We start from the raw sequence: 13,517 nt of genomic DNA, 5'->3' as shown, positions 1-13,517 counted from the left end.
CCTTCATGTTTAAACCATAAGGGAGACAGCCTCATTACATTTGACTCCCTCACCTGCCACCGCAGAGGCAATATGACATGCAAACAGACCACACACACACGCACACAGCTCACACACACATACAGAAAACCACACTTGTGCATGCATGCCGAATAGCACAACACAGCATGGAATGACATAATATTACATTAATATGCAAGCAAGCGCGCACATAAACACACATGCACATAAAAATACACACGCGCACACAATGGCACAGCATAGTGCATAATTACATTAATATGCCACTACCCACACACACACACACACACACACACACACACACAGACACAGCAAAGCACATGATTGCACTAATATGCCAACACATATGCACACCTGCACACACACGCACACACACACACACACACACACACACACACACACAACTGCACACCCAGCTTAGGTAGAGTATGCCCTGTTTACATGGGCTAATGTCTGTTAGCAGGTGCTTACTTTGAAGTATCATCCCACCATGCCTGTAGAGCAAGCCCAGATTATGTTGAGGCTGTCACTAAAGGGTATAAACATAGGCCTACACACACACACACACACACACACACACACACACACATACACACATATACACACACACACACAGACACAAGCGCGCGCGCGCACAAACAGCCAAAACCACATACTGACACACATACACACCTAGAGCTTACATTGTATCAGTCTCTCTAAGCAGTCTAAACACATCCTCCAGCCTACCTCAGAAGGTGTGTATCGCTGTTCGCTGATTTACATACATGAAGTGCAGCAAATGCAGCCTGATGCTTCCACCTCCGCCAGAAAGATTACACCGGCTGGCGCTTTGCAACATGAAACGTTCCAGCTAAAATGTAATTTTCACCAAACATAATGCCCCCATTGTTGAAGGATGAAACCAGGCAAACGACAAAAGATAGGATATGACAAGAAAGATATGGCAGAGGGGGAGAAGAATAAAGGGATGGAGGGAGAGAGGGAAGGAAGGATGAAAGAGGGAAGATCCAAGCCTTTGATATACCAGGAATAGAATCTCAACAGGGGAGAAAACACGCGAGTTGGTAAAGTAAGATTATGCAAACCTGGCTTGTGATAGACAGGAAAAAACAAAGAGGGTGACTACCCAAGTTTCACATGCCCCGCTTCTCTTTCTCTCTCTCTCTCTCTCTCTCTCTCTCTCTCTCTCTCTCTCTCTCTCTCTCTTTCTCTCTCCCTCTCTCTCTCTCCCTCTCTAACTTGAACACTTAGCACTGTTAATCAATTGACCTCCATTGTGGGCTAATCCTTAACTGTGCCTAATTCATTTAGCTGAAAGTGTCATTCGACTTTGCTTCGTCCACTATCTTTTCAATGACACTCGCCCAAATGGGACTAATATGCCCTCAATAGATTCACTTAATTTCCATCCGCTCAATTTGGTGGAGGATGAGTAATATGGGGCAAAAATAGATTTGGTTCAACCTTGTTTCTCCTGCCTTTTGAAACGTTAAATGTGCGTCTTAAAAATGCACATTACAGCATCCATTTTGCAGACCAAGGCAACGCAGAAGTTGAAGACATTTGAATTAATTGCAAAAATCATGAAGGTTTCTCATTTCATGTAAATTTACAAGGGCTGTTCTGACTTTTTAGGATGTTGGAGTGCAAGGAAAGTTAAATCAGGCGCTTCTCAAGTAGTTCAAACATAAGAAAATATTTTCAAAACTATTGATTTCCTTTGCCCAGGTCTGGAGTTTTAGTGTCTTCATGAATTTGTGGCAGAGTATTTCATGGAAGCAGTATTTTGCTGGGTTGAATCTGAGCCTGGTTCAATGGTAATGGAATCATCCAAATTTTACTCCATTTTCTGTCTCTTCCAGCTCCAAGATTTGAGCGTACAGCTCAGAGATTGGAGCGCATGCATGCAAGCATACTCACATACACACACATATACTGTATACACACCGTGCATACATACATACACTCACACACGCACACATATGCACAGATACTGTAATAAAGCCTTCCTCCGTCTCACTATCAATCCTTCCTTCCCCTGGACTGTCTTATTGAAACATGTTTCTTATCCTGTCATCCCTCGCTCCAGAGATGGGGGAGAGAGAGAGAGCGAAGGAGAGAGAGAGACAGACAGAGAAAGGGAGGGAGAGAGAAGACAAGAGAGAGAAAGAGAGGTAAAAGGAAGGGGAAAAGAGTGAGAGAGAGGACAGAAATTAGAGAAAGGGAGGCAGTGAAAAGGAACGAGGGAGGAGAGAGGAAGAGGGAGACATGGAGAGAGAGAGAGAGAGAGAGAGAAAGAGAGAGAGAGAAGTAGAGAGAGGCAGAGAGATAAAGCAGGAGAGTGGGAGATAGGCGGCGGTGTAGCCGATATCCCAATGTCATTATCATCAGCGCCAGGAGAAACCACCTATATGGATCCCAGAACTTCATCTGATTTTATGGTTGCTCTGGAATCTAATGAACATAATAACGTTCTATCATGGCACCCAAACATCACACAGCGCCATTACTTCTGCTCTCCCCCTGTCTGGGAATCATATAGACGTAATTAAAGACATATCTCAATAACTGCAAACAATAGACAGACAGAGCAACGTTTGGCCGGCTGAACCAGTTTAATGATCAGTTGTGTTATCGGCATTATTGTGCCATCATTAGTGCTTTAGCTTGATGTCATTAAGATGGCATGTAATCAGTGTTAGCAGTATACAATACAATATCAGCTATTTGCCTTTACATTGTATCTCTTCATCCCAACAAGGTGGGCTCATTGGTTCTGATGAACGCAGCGCTGGAGAAACATTCACTAGGAAACATAGCTTTGGTTGTTGGCAATAACAAACTTCTGGCCCAAATGAACTCCAGCTATGTAATTGTAAGGGTTTTTTTGTTGTTATTGAGAAGCGTTTTTATACAATTATTCCCATTTCCACTGTCAGATATATAAGCCATTGGAAGGAGCAGACTGCGCGATGGTTATCGTAACTCAGAAATGCATTAAAAAATAACTACACTGCGGCTGTCAAAGACAATTGCTTTTACACACACACACACACACGCGCGCGTGTGCGTACTCACACGCGAGCACTTAGGCACACATACGCACAAACGCGTATGTACTTAGGCAAACATACGCACACATTTAAGTGTACGCACACGCACGCACACGCGGGGAGAGAAGGTGTTCCCACAGATAGTGGAGTCGATGTTCTTAATCCGAAGCAGACCCCATCTGTCTCCCATTATAAAGACTCTGCCTTAGCCCCAAGAATGTCTACATTTCATAAATATTATCTGGGCCTGGCAAAGCCGGCCGGACAAAAGCCAGAGCGCAGAGCATTTCTCAGGGCCGCATCAGAGCATAATTAGCAATCATAACATCATCCCTACATGCCATACTGCCTTATTTTCTGGAAGCCACTTAATTGCCTTGAGGTACAAAAAAAAAAAAAAGAAATACATGCTCCCCTCCCCTAGAAAACATAATTAGATAGAAGTAATAACAGCTTAAAAGTGGGTCAAGTAATCTTCGATAAACAAAAAAAGTTTAATGAAGTTACTGTATATAGGGGCAAGTTCTTCTTCTTTGCTCTTTGCTTGAAATCCCCCTTGTTGCACATATTGAAGGCAGCAAAAAGCCCCTCTGGGGAAATAAGGTCTCGGGTCAAACATGTTGCGCTGTGTATAAATGTTGACCCAAGAAACCAGAGACAAGATAGCAAGAGAAAGACAGAGAACCAAATAAACCTTTCACCTTTTTGTATTTTCTACACCCCGGGCTTCTGAAACACCCCGTAATACCTGCAGGAGAGAGGAAAAAGCAGATGACATATATGGCGGGGAGTAGAAAAAAAAAAAAAAAAGGGATGTAAGCTCATTACCGAGACAAGTTTAAAAACCAGAGAGTGAGGAAGAAGAAAAGTAAAAGTTAAGCACTTCCTGAAACTTCGGCTTCCTTTCTATCTATCTTTCTTGAAGAGTTTACCCCCTCCCTGCCATCACCACCACCACTACCACCTGCACCGCCCCCCCCCCTCTCTCTCTCTTACTCATTCACTCTCTCCACTCTCTTTGAGTTAAGGAGGGTAAGGTAATCGTAATGAAATGACCCCGCGAGGCACGATGGCAGCCCTCGCCTGATAAGTTATTCCTGACTGGCTTTTAAGCTGCTGTCAAGCAATTTCCCTTGAAACCTCGCTTTGTTTTTTAGGGATGGTGGTGTGTAGTTGTGGTAGTGGTGGTGGTGGTGGTACGTGTGTGTGTGTGTGTGTATGTGTGTGTGTGTGTGTGTGGTGAGTGGGGTGTGGTGGCGGGGTGGGAGTAGGGGGGGGGGATGCTTTGACACCCCTGCTTCTCTCCCATGAGGGGTACAGATGACAACCTCAAGGTATGGGTATGCGTGTGTGTGTGTGTGTGTGTGTGTGTGTGTGTGCGTGTGCGTGCGCGCGTGGGTGTGTCTACGTGTGGGTGCAGCAGGAGACATCTCGCAGATGACAATCCCGCTAATTGAAATGACAGATTATTCTAATGTGCAGAAAGTCATTAAAAACCCAGCCGCCGCTTTTCTTCCTTTTTTTCTGTTTCCCCTCGCTGAGAATATTTCTGCCTCTGAGTCTGAGATGGAGAATCTGCATTTAAAGGAGATGTTAGCTTTCCTTCCTTCAAGCTCATGATTATTACCAGAATCATCTGCTGTACAGTTAACACCCGGAAGATACTTTCTTAACTCTCACTCACAAATCAATACTCATGACCAAGTTATGGGGATGGGCAGCATATGGTTAATGTTCAGTATTACTAGCCACTCAGGTAGGATGTACTGATAATGCACAGTGCAGTATCAGTAACAATAGTAACAGTAGTAACAATCAGCAATAATTCAATGTAACAATGGATTGAATGGATTGTTGGGGCTTACCAGTATCTCAGAAAGCTAAGGCACAAACCCTGTTCTCCCTGCTTCATCTCTCTGAATCCAGTGTACAACTTTTATCTCATGTCACACTCTTCTGTCACTGCATCAAATAAAGCTGAAAAGTCTCTAAAACCTTTAAAACAAGACGGGTCGGAGGATGGCATCATCCAGCATGCCCAGCGATACCTTCTAAGTCAGGGTCCAAATTTAATATTTTAATATTTGTCCCAGCAGGCCCTTCTGAACATTCTGGTTTTTGTTTCATGGCTTGATCTTTAACTGTTGCGAAGCTATTGCGCTGGATATAAACATGGAAACACACACACATTATATGCAAAAAGGACACATACAATACATCTCTGTGTATGTGGGATGGAAAAAGAGAAGCGTTTTATGGTTTTGGAGTGTAGCATGATCGTATCGTGGAACGCACGGCTCGATCCAAACCCCATTATAACCTTGCTTGGTCAACACTGATAACTTTCACCCAGGCAGCCGCCGTTCATGTTTGAGTCAAAGTCAATACTTAGAGGTCTGACACAATGCGCACGGCTCGAAGATCATGAACACACAGCACACAGGCAAGGTAAATTTCTGTGCATCCAAATACTTCCTCTCTCCTGCCTGAATCACAAATACCCAACTATTTTTTTTTCAATTTCTTGCCATAGTTTTTTTTTTTTTTTTCCACTCAAGTGAGCAGACTACATTGATACGGCGTCGCGATATCCTAGAACATTCCGCTGGCTGATATGGAATTTCTCCCAGACTGCCTTGCAACAGATCCAGACAGCTAAAACACCAACCGGGGACACATTTTTCCATTTCTCTCCTCTGTCTCCTCTCCTCCTCTCCACCTACTCCTCCTCCTCTCCCTCCATTGACATTCAGCGGAGGTAAATATTTAACAGCATGCTATTGAGTGCCGTGTGCAGTGTGGCACAGGCCGGGCTGTGGTGGAGATATGTATATAGACAAGACTGTTTTATTAAGAGTCGCTGCAGACATATTAAGGTAAAGTATGCCTGACACCTAGGGAGGAAATTGCCAGTATATGACACTATTCCTCAATACTGTGGCAGCTCGCCTCAGTGCAATTTTGCACAAGGCGAGTGACAGAGAATGACATGCAGAGAGGGAGGGAGAGAGAAAGAGAGAGAGAGATGAAATGGTAAGAAAGTGTGTAGGGCGGTTGAGACTGAGAAGGGGTGTGTCTGAGTGTGTGCGTGCATGCGTGTGTGTGTGTGTGTGTGTAATGTAGGTGGCATGGTGGGGTGACATGCAGAGTTTGTAATTGCCATACCCCATGTGAAGGATTGGCCTAGAGATAGTGCTGTTTACCTGTGGCCTGCTATGTTTGCTGTTTGTGGGTGTGATGGAGGGAGAGCGACCGCACTGAATGATTAAGTTGGCGGCTGATGTGTGTAAGGTGTAAGTAAACACACACACACACACACACACAAGGGTACACAGACAGATAGATGGACAGACAGACAAACCTCCAGAGTGTCGCACACACACACTGGCACAGATGCGTTTTACTATACTTGTGAGGAACATCAGTTGACTAAATTCATTCCCTAAACCTGCATCCTAACCTTAACAATCACCACTACATGCCTAACCTTAACCCAAACCTCATTCTGATTCTAACTTCAACCCTAAATCAAGGCCGTAACACAAAAACCCCCTTGCAGTTCTGAGGGTCAGCAAAGTTTTCTTTCTTTGGCGGATTTACTTCATCCTCCTGTCCTCCCTCTCTCTTTCTCTCTCTCTCCGTCACACACACACACACTTGTATATACAAGCTGGCTTGATTCAAAAAGCAACTTCCCTCATGCGAATCCAGTTTTGTTTTAAGATACAAGACCCTGTAAGAACCAAACCATTCCTAAACCAAAATGGAAATTTTGTCTTTTCACTTCTCTGGCCAGGCTGCTCTGCAGCACACGCACTCTGTTTGAGGGGATTTTCATTCCAAAACACTGTACATCCATTTTGGGAGGAGAAAAATATGTTACCTCACATCATAAGTATGTCCAAGTAAATGTCTTGAAATAGATATTCACTTCATTTGTCTTCTGTGATGACTTTTATATTAATGACTCACTGATGAATCATTTTCTAGCGTAGGGTTTTTCAAACGGTGGATAACTAATTTTCTTACAGACAAAGACCCCACTTTATTAAAGCAGACACACACGCACACACACACACACACACACACACACACACTCACTCAAAACCAACCTACTTACACTAAGAAAGGCCAACTTTATTCCACTGTGAGTTCCCATGAGCCCACAGGAACAATAATGCAGTTCTCTCTCCGTCCTCTAGAGGGCACTGTTGCCTACAGTCTCGGTCTCACTGAAAGCCTGTAATGCCTGTCTGATGGCCTGCATTTCCCCTTGAAAAGACACCAATTCACCGCAATTACATTCTAATTAAAAAGAACAACCTAATTAACGCAGGGAATGTATTCCATAATTCGGTAATATTAACATGATCATCCCTGTGCTTGTAAATGATTGGCGATAAAAGGAAAAGCAGAAATTAATGTCACTTACTAATTAAAATAGGGGAGATAAACACTGGCTTATGAAAATGGGGGATGTGGAAGAGACTTTATAGTTTTAAGTAGATATATTACTACCGTGTCAAATATGAATTTGAGCCATCATATTTTCTTTGAAGACTCAAAGCTGTGATTGGGACGAGCGGAGCATCACACAGCATGCTTTGCTCCCTGCCAACTCCCCAAAGAGACAGAGACTCAAGTGCTGCACTGTATCTTACACATGCAGAACAAGAGCCGAGCTGAACGTGATATACCAGATCAAATTGCTATCATAAATTCTTCATAATTCAATAAAAACACAGTGTAGACTTTGTGCAACTAATACATTTGCAGTGCCTTCTTTTGGTATTCAAAGGCATGCCGTGGTGCAGCACTTGACTGCTCGTGACTTGTGATTTGAAGAGTGTACCAAAGGACAAAGAGGTGAAGCAACCGACGAGGAAGAGAGGCGGAGGGGGAGAATCAAAGCAGGGAATATAGCACACTTCTATAGCTCATCATCATCACCTATTCCCACTTGGCAATATATCTGTCAAAGCCCTCATCACCATCACAAGGTATAGAGTCTTCCACTGATAATGACCCATTTAGAGTAAATAGCTCTGATCATCAGCATAGTAACCATTATCATAGATATATAGCCAAGCAAGTGCCTACTGAGGTGTCATCAGCATACTGAATGTTTGTAATAAGTATATATGTGTGTGTGTGTGTGTGTGTGTGTGTGTGTGTGTGTGTGTGTGTGTGTGAGTGTGTACTACTAAACATTCAGTACAGAAGCATTTGATAGCATATATGCTTTTGACTGAGTATTGATACTTGATATTCAATCTCTCCTGAGGCAAACTGTAGGTCCTACTATCCAGATGTAAAGATTTCTGTTGTTATAAAACAAGTGCGATGCATCAGGGTCAAACTATTGACCCAAATACATAAACATTAACATTTAAAGTAACTTGGTATGGTATGTGGCTGGAATTCTCACTGGAAGTCATTCGAAACCATAAAATGTTAAGATTCACGGAAGTATATTGGAATATTTGGGTGATTCATGTTCAAAATACAAGCGGATCATGCACAAATATTCCAAAGCTCCCTACGGAATTCAATTTGAAGTTTCCAATATCATGCATCGGCAAATAAGTACACACAATTACGAGAATGTCTTTTTGCATTGCTGCATATTCTGCTAATTATGCCACTTCCTTCAACCGCTCAGTGCGTCCGGTCATTTCAGCGTCTGAGTCCTGGATTGATGAAGTTCTACTGTGCATCAGTCAGTTATTTTTATATTAGTCTTGCCTCGCCATGTCTCCCAGTCTCGCGAGTGAAATGTAGTGAGGCGAAGGCTGGAGCTGACTGCCTTTATGTGTGTGTATGTTTTGAATCCTTTAATGTCAGTGTACACTCACCAGATTTAAGTAAGAAAATTACACATATATGTCCTTATATAGATACATATAAATGCAAGTGTTGTACATTAACATAATTTCATGTATATTGCATGCCTAAGTAGTGCATCTTTTAGTGCTGGTCACATTCAATTGAGAGACTGTATAAAATGGAGCATTTGTTTTGATAAATTATTCTGTTGCAACACCACCAGAGAGCTGTTTCAAATGTGTATTAGGCAAATGTAATGTCCAAGAATTAGTAGGAACATGATGTGTGGAGTGTGCACATTGCCTTGTCCCTCATTAGAAATGTAATAAATTATGCCCATGTTACCATTTTCATGATTACTATTTTATAAAGCAGCATAATTAAAATTCAAGTTTTAAAGGATGTGTTTTTTATGGATATGTGTATATACTGTACATGTAGAATTGCAGAAATCATACACAAGTGCATGTGCACGCACACACAGACACAGGCACTAACGCACACACACACACACACACACACACAGGCAGTGCAGGCGGTGTGTGGCACAGCCTGAGGCTATCTGTCTATCGTGGTGACTCTTGATGCCCTCCTACTTCCGTCAGACCGTCAGTCACAATAAAGCTGTTTTTTTAAACTATGTCTCGGGACAAAAAGGGTCAGGGACTTGTTTCACGTGGGTCCCCGTCTGAGAAGACTCCTACTATGTTTTAATGACCCGGGTTCCAAGGGCGGGAATAAATTTACTCTTCTCTCCTGACCGAGAAAGTTTATAAAACCCTCTGCTCTAAAACTCTCAAACGGTTACAGCAGCTTTGGAAACGGCTGCAATCAGAAGGAATATCAGAATTACCGAGGAAAAACTGCAGTTTTCACCTTACACACCAATCCCTCTGATGCATGGTAAATAATAAATGAACATGTATGTTTAATCCTACCCAACACTCCTATAATATGATAGGAACCTGCAGAGTGTTATCCAAAATCCAATTGCCAATGTTTATCTGTCTCTAATTACAGTTACTTGAAATGACAAGTACTGTACAGTGGGTTGCAGGCATTCGGTACCGCTTTTCCTGCTTCAGTCACTGATATCTGATCTCTCTCCCTCCCTCTCTCACACACACACACACCGACACAGACAGCGTATACTGTACATGTGTATATACATAGAATTGCATGAATCACACACAAACGCACACACTTCTCTTATCCCTATACGTTTATATTAAACCCTTCTATTTCTCGCTCTTCCTTCTGACCTTCTCTCTCTTTCCACCGTCCAATATCTCAGCACCAGCTTTCTCTATGAGCTCATCATGGAACAAACATCATTTTATAGCACTAAGATGCAAGTCCCAGGTAGGCCCAATAAACTCACACAATTACCAGACTATAACTTTGCATTCCCTTTATTACGCTTGTTCCTTCGACCGATCAGTCTGTACAGTATGTCTGAGGTTCGGATAATGAAGATTTACTGTATATTATCCCGATAGGAACCCTCCCCTCCCTTCCCTTCCCTCCAAAACAGCCAATATAAACCGGCTTTAACTCATTCTGTGTCAGTGTACACTCGCAAAATTGATGTAATAAAAACAAGCATACTTCCTTATAAAGGTTAATGAATATAAATACAAACATCGGGCCATCGGTATAATTTCATGTATATTGCAAATCAGGCCCAGGTAGTTTGGTCTGGGCAACAGCGTGGGCCGGGGAGGAGGTAGTTAGGGGCCTGGTGCTCTGCCAAGCCAAACTCCTGAAGCATGCAGAGGGCTAATGCTCTGTCTCTGATGTGTGGCACTGGAAAACCACAGGACCGCTCGCAGGGTCCACTAAAACTCCATCAGTCACTCACACCCCGGCGGAGACCGGGAGACGGAGCGGGAGTGAGGCGAACCGGCGGAGAGAGAGAGAGAGAGAGAGAGAGAGAGAGAGAAACAGAGAGAGACGAAAGAAGAGAGAGAGGGGGCGCAGTCGCTGTGTTGTAACCACATCATTGAGGAATGGCTGCATATGAGGAGAAAAAAAAAAAGGAAAAGAGAGGGGGGAAGGAAAAAAAAAGAAAAATAGAGAGTGACTGTATAGTCAAGCTGTCTCAATGCATATTCCATTCATCTTTCCTGCTCTAAGATTTCTCATTCCTCGGTGGTGTGGGTAAATCAGATAGCCTGTATCAGATGGAAACCAATGGGAGATTCTGGAGTAGATCAAAGGTGTGGCTGCGGTCTAGATAAGTCTAGCCTGCCATCCAGACACAGTTCATCTGTCTTAAATGGCTGCTCATTTCTCTTGTCAGATAGGGGAAAGGCTATATATAGCTGTGATTAAGATGTCTGGAGCAACTCTCTTACTCTTTAGTCAATAGGAGACTTCCAAGACCTTTGCTGACATTGTACCATTGCCTAATAAGGCTATTTATTTTACATTAGCTGTTGTTTCAGTGTTCTGCATTCTTATAAAAGTGCATGTTTTTGCCACAGCGATATCACTTTGGTAGAACACTTTCACACTTTGGCACACATCCACAACAAATGAGCTCATGAAAGTACAAATATTGGCTGTCTGAGGTAGCCGTAGTGATGTCACTCTCTTGCTTTTCTAATGAAAATGTAGCCAAACAACGTTGAACTTCTGACACGTATGCAAAGTATGGCAATGCAATCCAGATATGTTTTTATGTGCTTTTGTCTTGTACTTTACAAGAAGTAATTTTGCCTGCTCGCAATTATTGAAACCAAAAGTCAAAAACAATCCCGACTGCTGTTAGTGGGTGGCTTCAGATTAATGGGCCAGCTAATGTTAGAGGTTGACTGTTCAAAACCTCAGGTATGTGTGAGGTTTCTGTGCAGCGTACATCTTCTAAGAATTGGAAATATTAGAAATTTTAAAAATCCTAAATGTTGGTGGTGGCTACAAATTGGCTGCTTATGCATTCATATCAAGGGATGTATGTGTGTTTAAAAAAATGAAAATGCTCTTCCAATTCCGGCCATAGTGGATGATAAGCCAATTTTCCAGAGTGCCCTCTTTCCCTTATGAGATTCCTGTGGTTTATTTGTGGCAACCTGTTAGGGGGATGTAGATGTCCAACATTTTACCTGTATTTTAAAAAATTTGAAAAATATCTTGTAGTGGATGAGAAACAAGCTTTTTATTATCATTAAATCCGACTGATTTTTGCGTCTGCATGTGAAAGAAGGACACTTGCCTATCTATTTATTATCTATTTCCTTGGAACTACTTTCAGGTGGATAAGCTCTCTTCCTCAGCAGAGAGGCTTGAAATGAGGTGGGATGTAACCATGGAGGATGTGATTGGTGAAAAGTGCTGTCTAAGTCGGGACTTCCAATATAAACAAAAAAGTATAAGCAAAGATAATGGAGAGAGTATCAGGTGAAACTGGTCACATTATCATTTGGAGAAGTATTTTTTATTTATTAATTTGTTTTTTATTTTCAGAATCTCTGTGAGGGTTTTCTGAACGTTCGTATAAATTAATTGAAATGTGTTTGGATCTACCTTTCATTCCCAAAATTATGTTTTCTTAATGTTTTATTAGGTGAGGCCTGGCAAAAATGTTGTAGACGTGCACATCACCTTCATAGTTCACGTTACTGCACATAGTTTGCCAGCTCAGAGATGTGGTTTCCGTTTTGGAGTTGAATGAAAGCGAAAGGTGTCTAGAGGGAAGGAAATAAGTCACATTTCTCTGATAACAGCATGTAAAAATCCACAGGAATTTTTAGAAGGGAGAGAGGGCACGCTGGGCGTAGCGTTCACTGTGGCCAGAGTCCTTTAAAGGCCAGTTCTGACGGACTGAAAAGAAGTCCGGTCAAGTCAACACAGTTGTATTAACTGGATCGGATTAGAGGCCACCAATAAAGATAGAGGCTGAGAAAACCTTTGCTATTCTCTATTCAGCATCTGTTTGTGAAGCCCACAGAGTCTTCTTACAATCTCCAAGCCCCCCTCACCAGTTTAATAGGGCACAAATAGGAAACACACACACATACACACACCCACCCACACACACACACACACACTAAAGGCATGGAGTCTCTTGCCACTGCTGCATGATGTCACTGGCAAACACTCAATGTGGGGAACACACGGCCAAACAGCGAAACAATTTGTTTAATCATAAAGTGCATTTACATAAGGCAACGCCCGCATAAATGAATGCATAATTGAACAGGTTAATGCATAATGTAGTGCTCCCCCGGGACAATAAATAAAGTGCCTTTTGAAAACGTGTGAGACAGAGAAAGATAGAGGGAGAGGGTGAGAGTGAGAGAGAGAGAGAGAGTTAGAGAGAGAGAGAGAGGGAGACAACACTACCCGCCGAGCGTCAGACAAAACATGAAACACATTCAACGAGACAATGCCGGGGCCACCGAGGTAGAGAGAGGGAGAGGGAAAGAAAGAAAGGAATATGGCAGGAAATAAATAAATAAGAAGGTGAAGTCTTGCTAAGAGGATTTGAGGACATGCTTCGTTTCTTTCCATAATCTGTCTATTAGCACCAAAGTATTTCCAGCTCTCATAACCATGGCAGGGACACTATTAGTGACAGGCTCGCACACCAATACAACTTAGCACCGTCTCCTG

Source organism: Centroberyx affinis, unplaced genomic scaffold, assembly GCF_046629955.1.
Source record: "Centroberyx affinis isolate AG114_WGS23_722 - 3 ecotype Tasmania unplaced genomic scaffold, CSIRO-AGI_Caff_v1 ptg005464l_1, whole genome shotgun sequence".
NCBI classification, from domain to species: Eukaryota; Metazoa; Chordata; class Actinopteri; order Beryciformes; family Berycidae; genus Centroberyx; species Centroberyx affinis.
The sequence above is the reverse complement of the archived record's forward strand: the minus strand, read 5'-3'. Positions refer to the sequence as shown.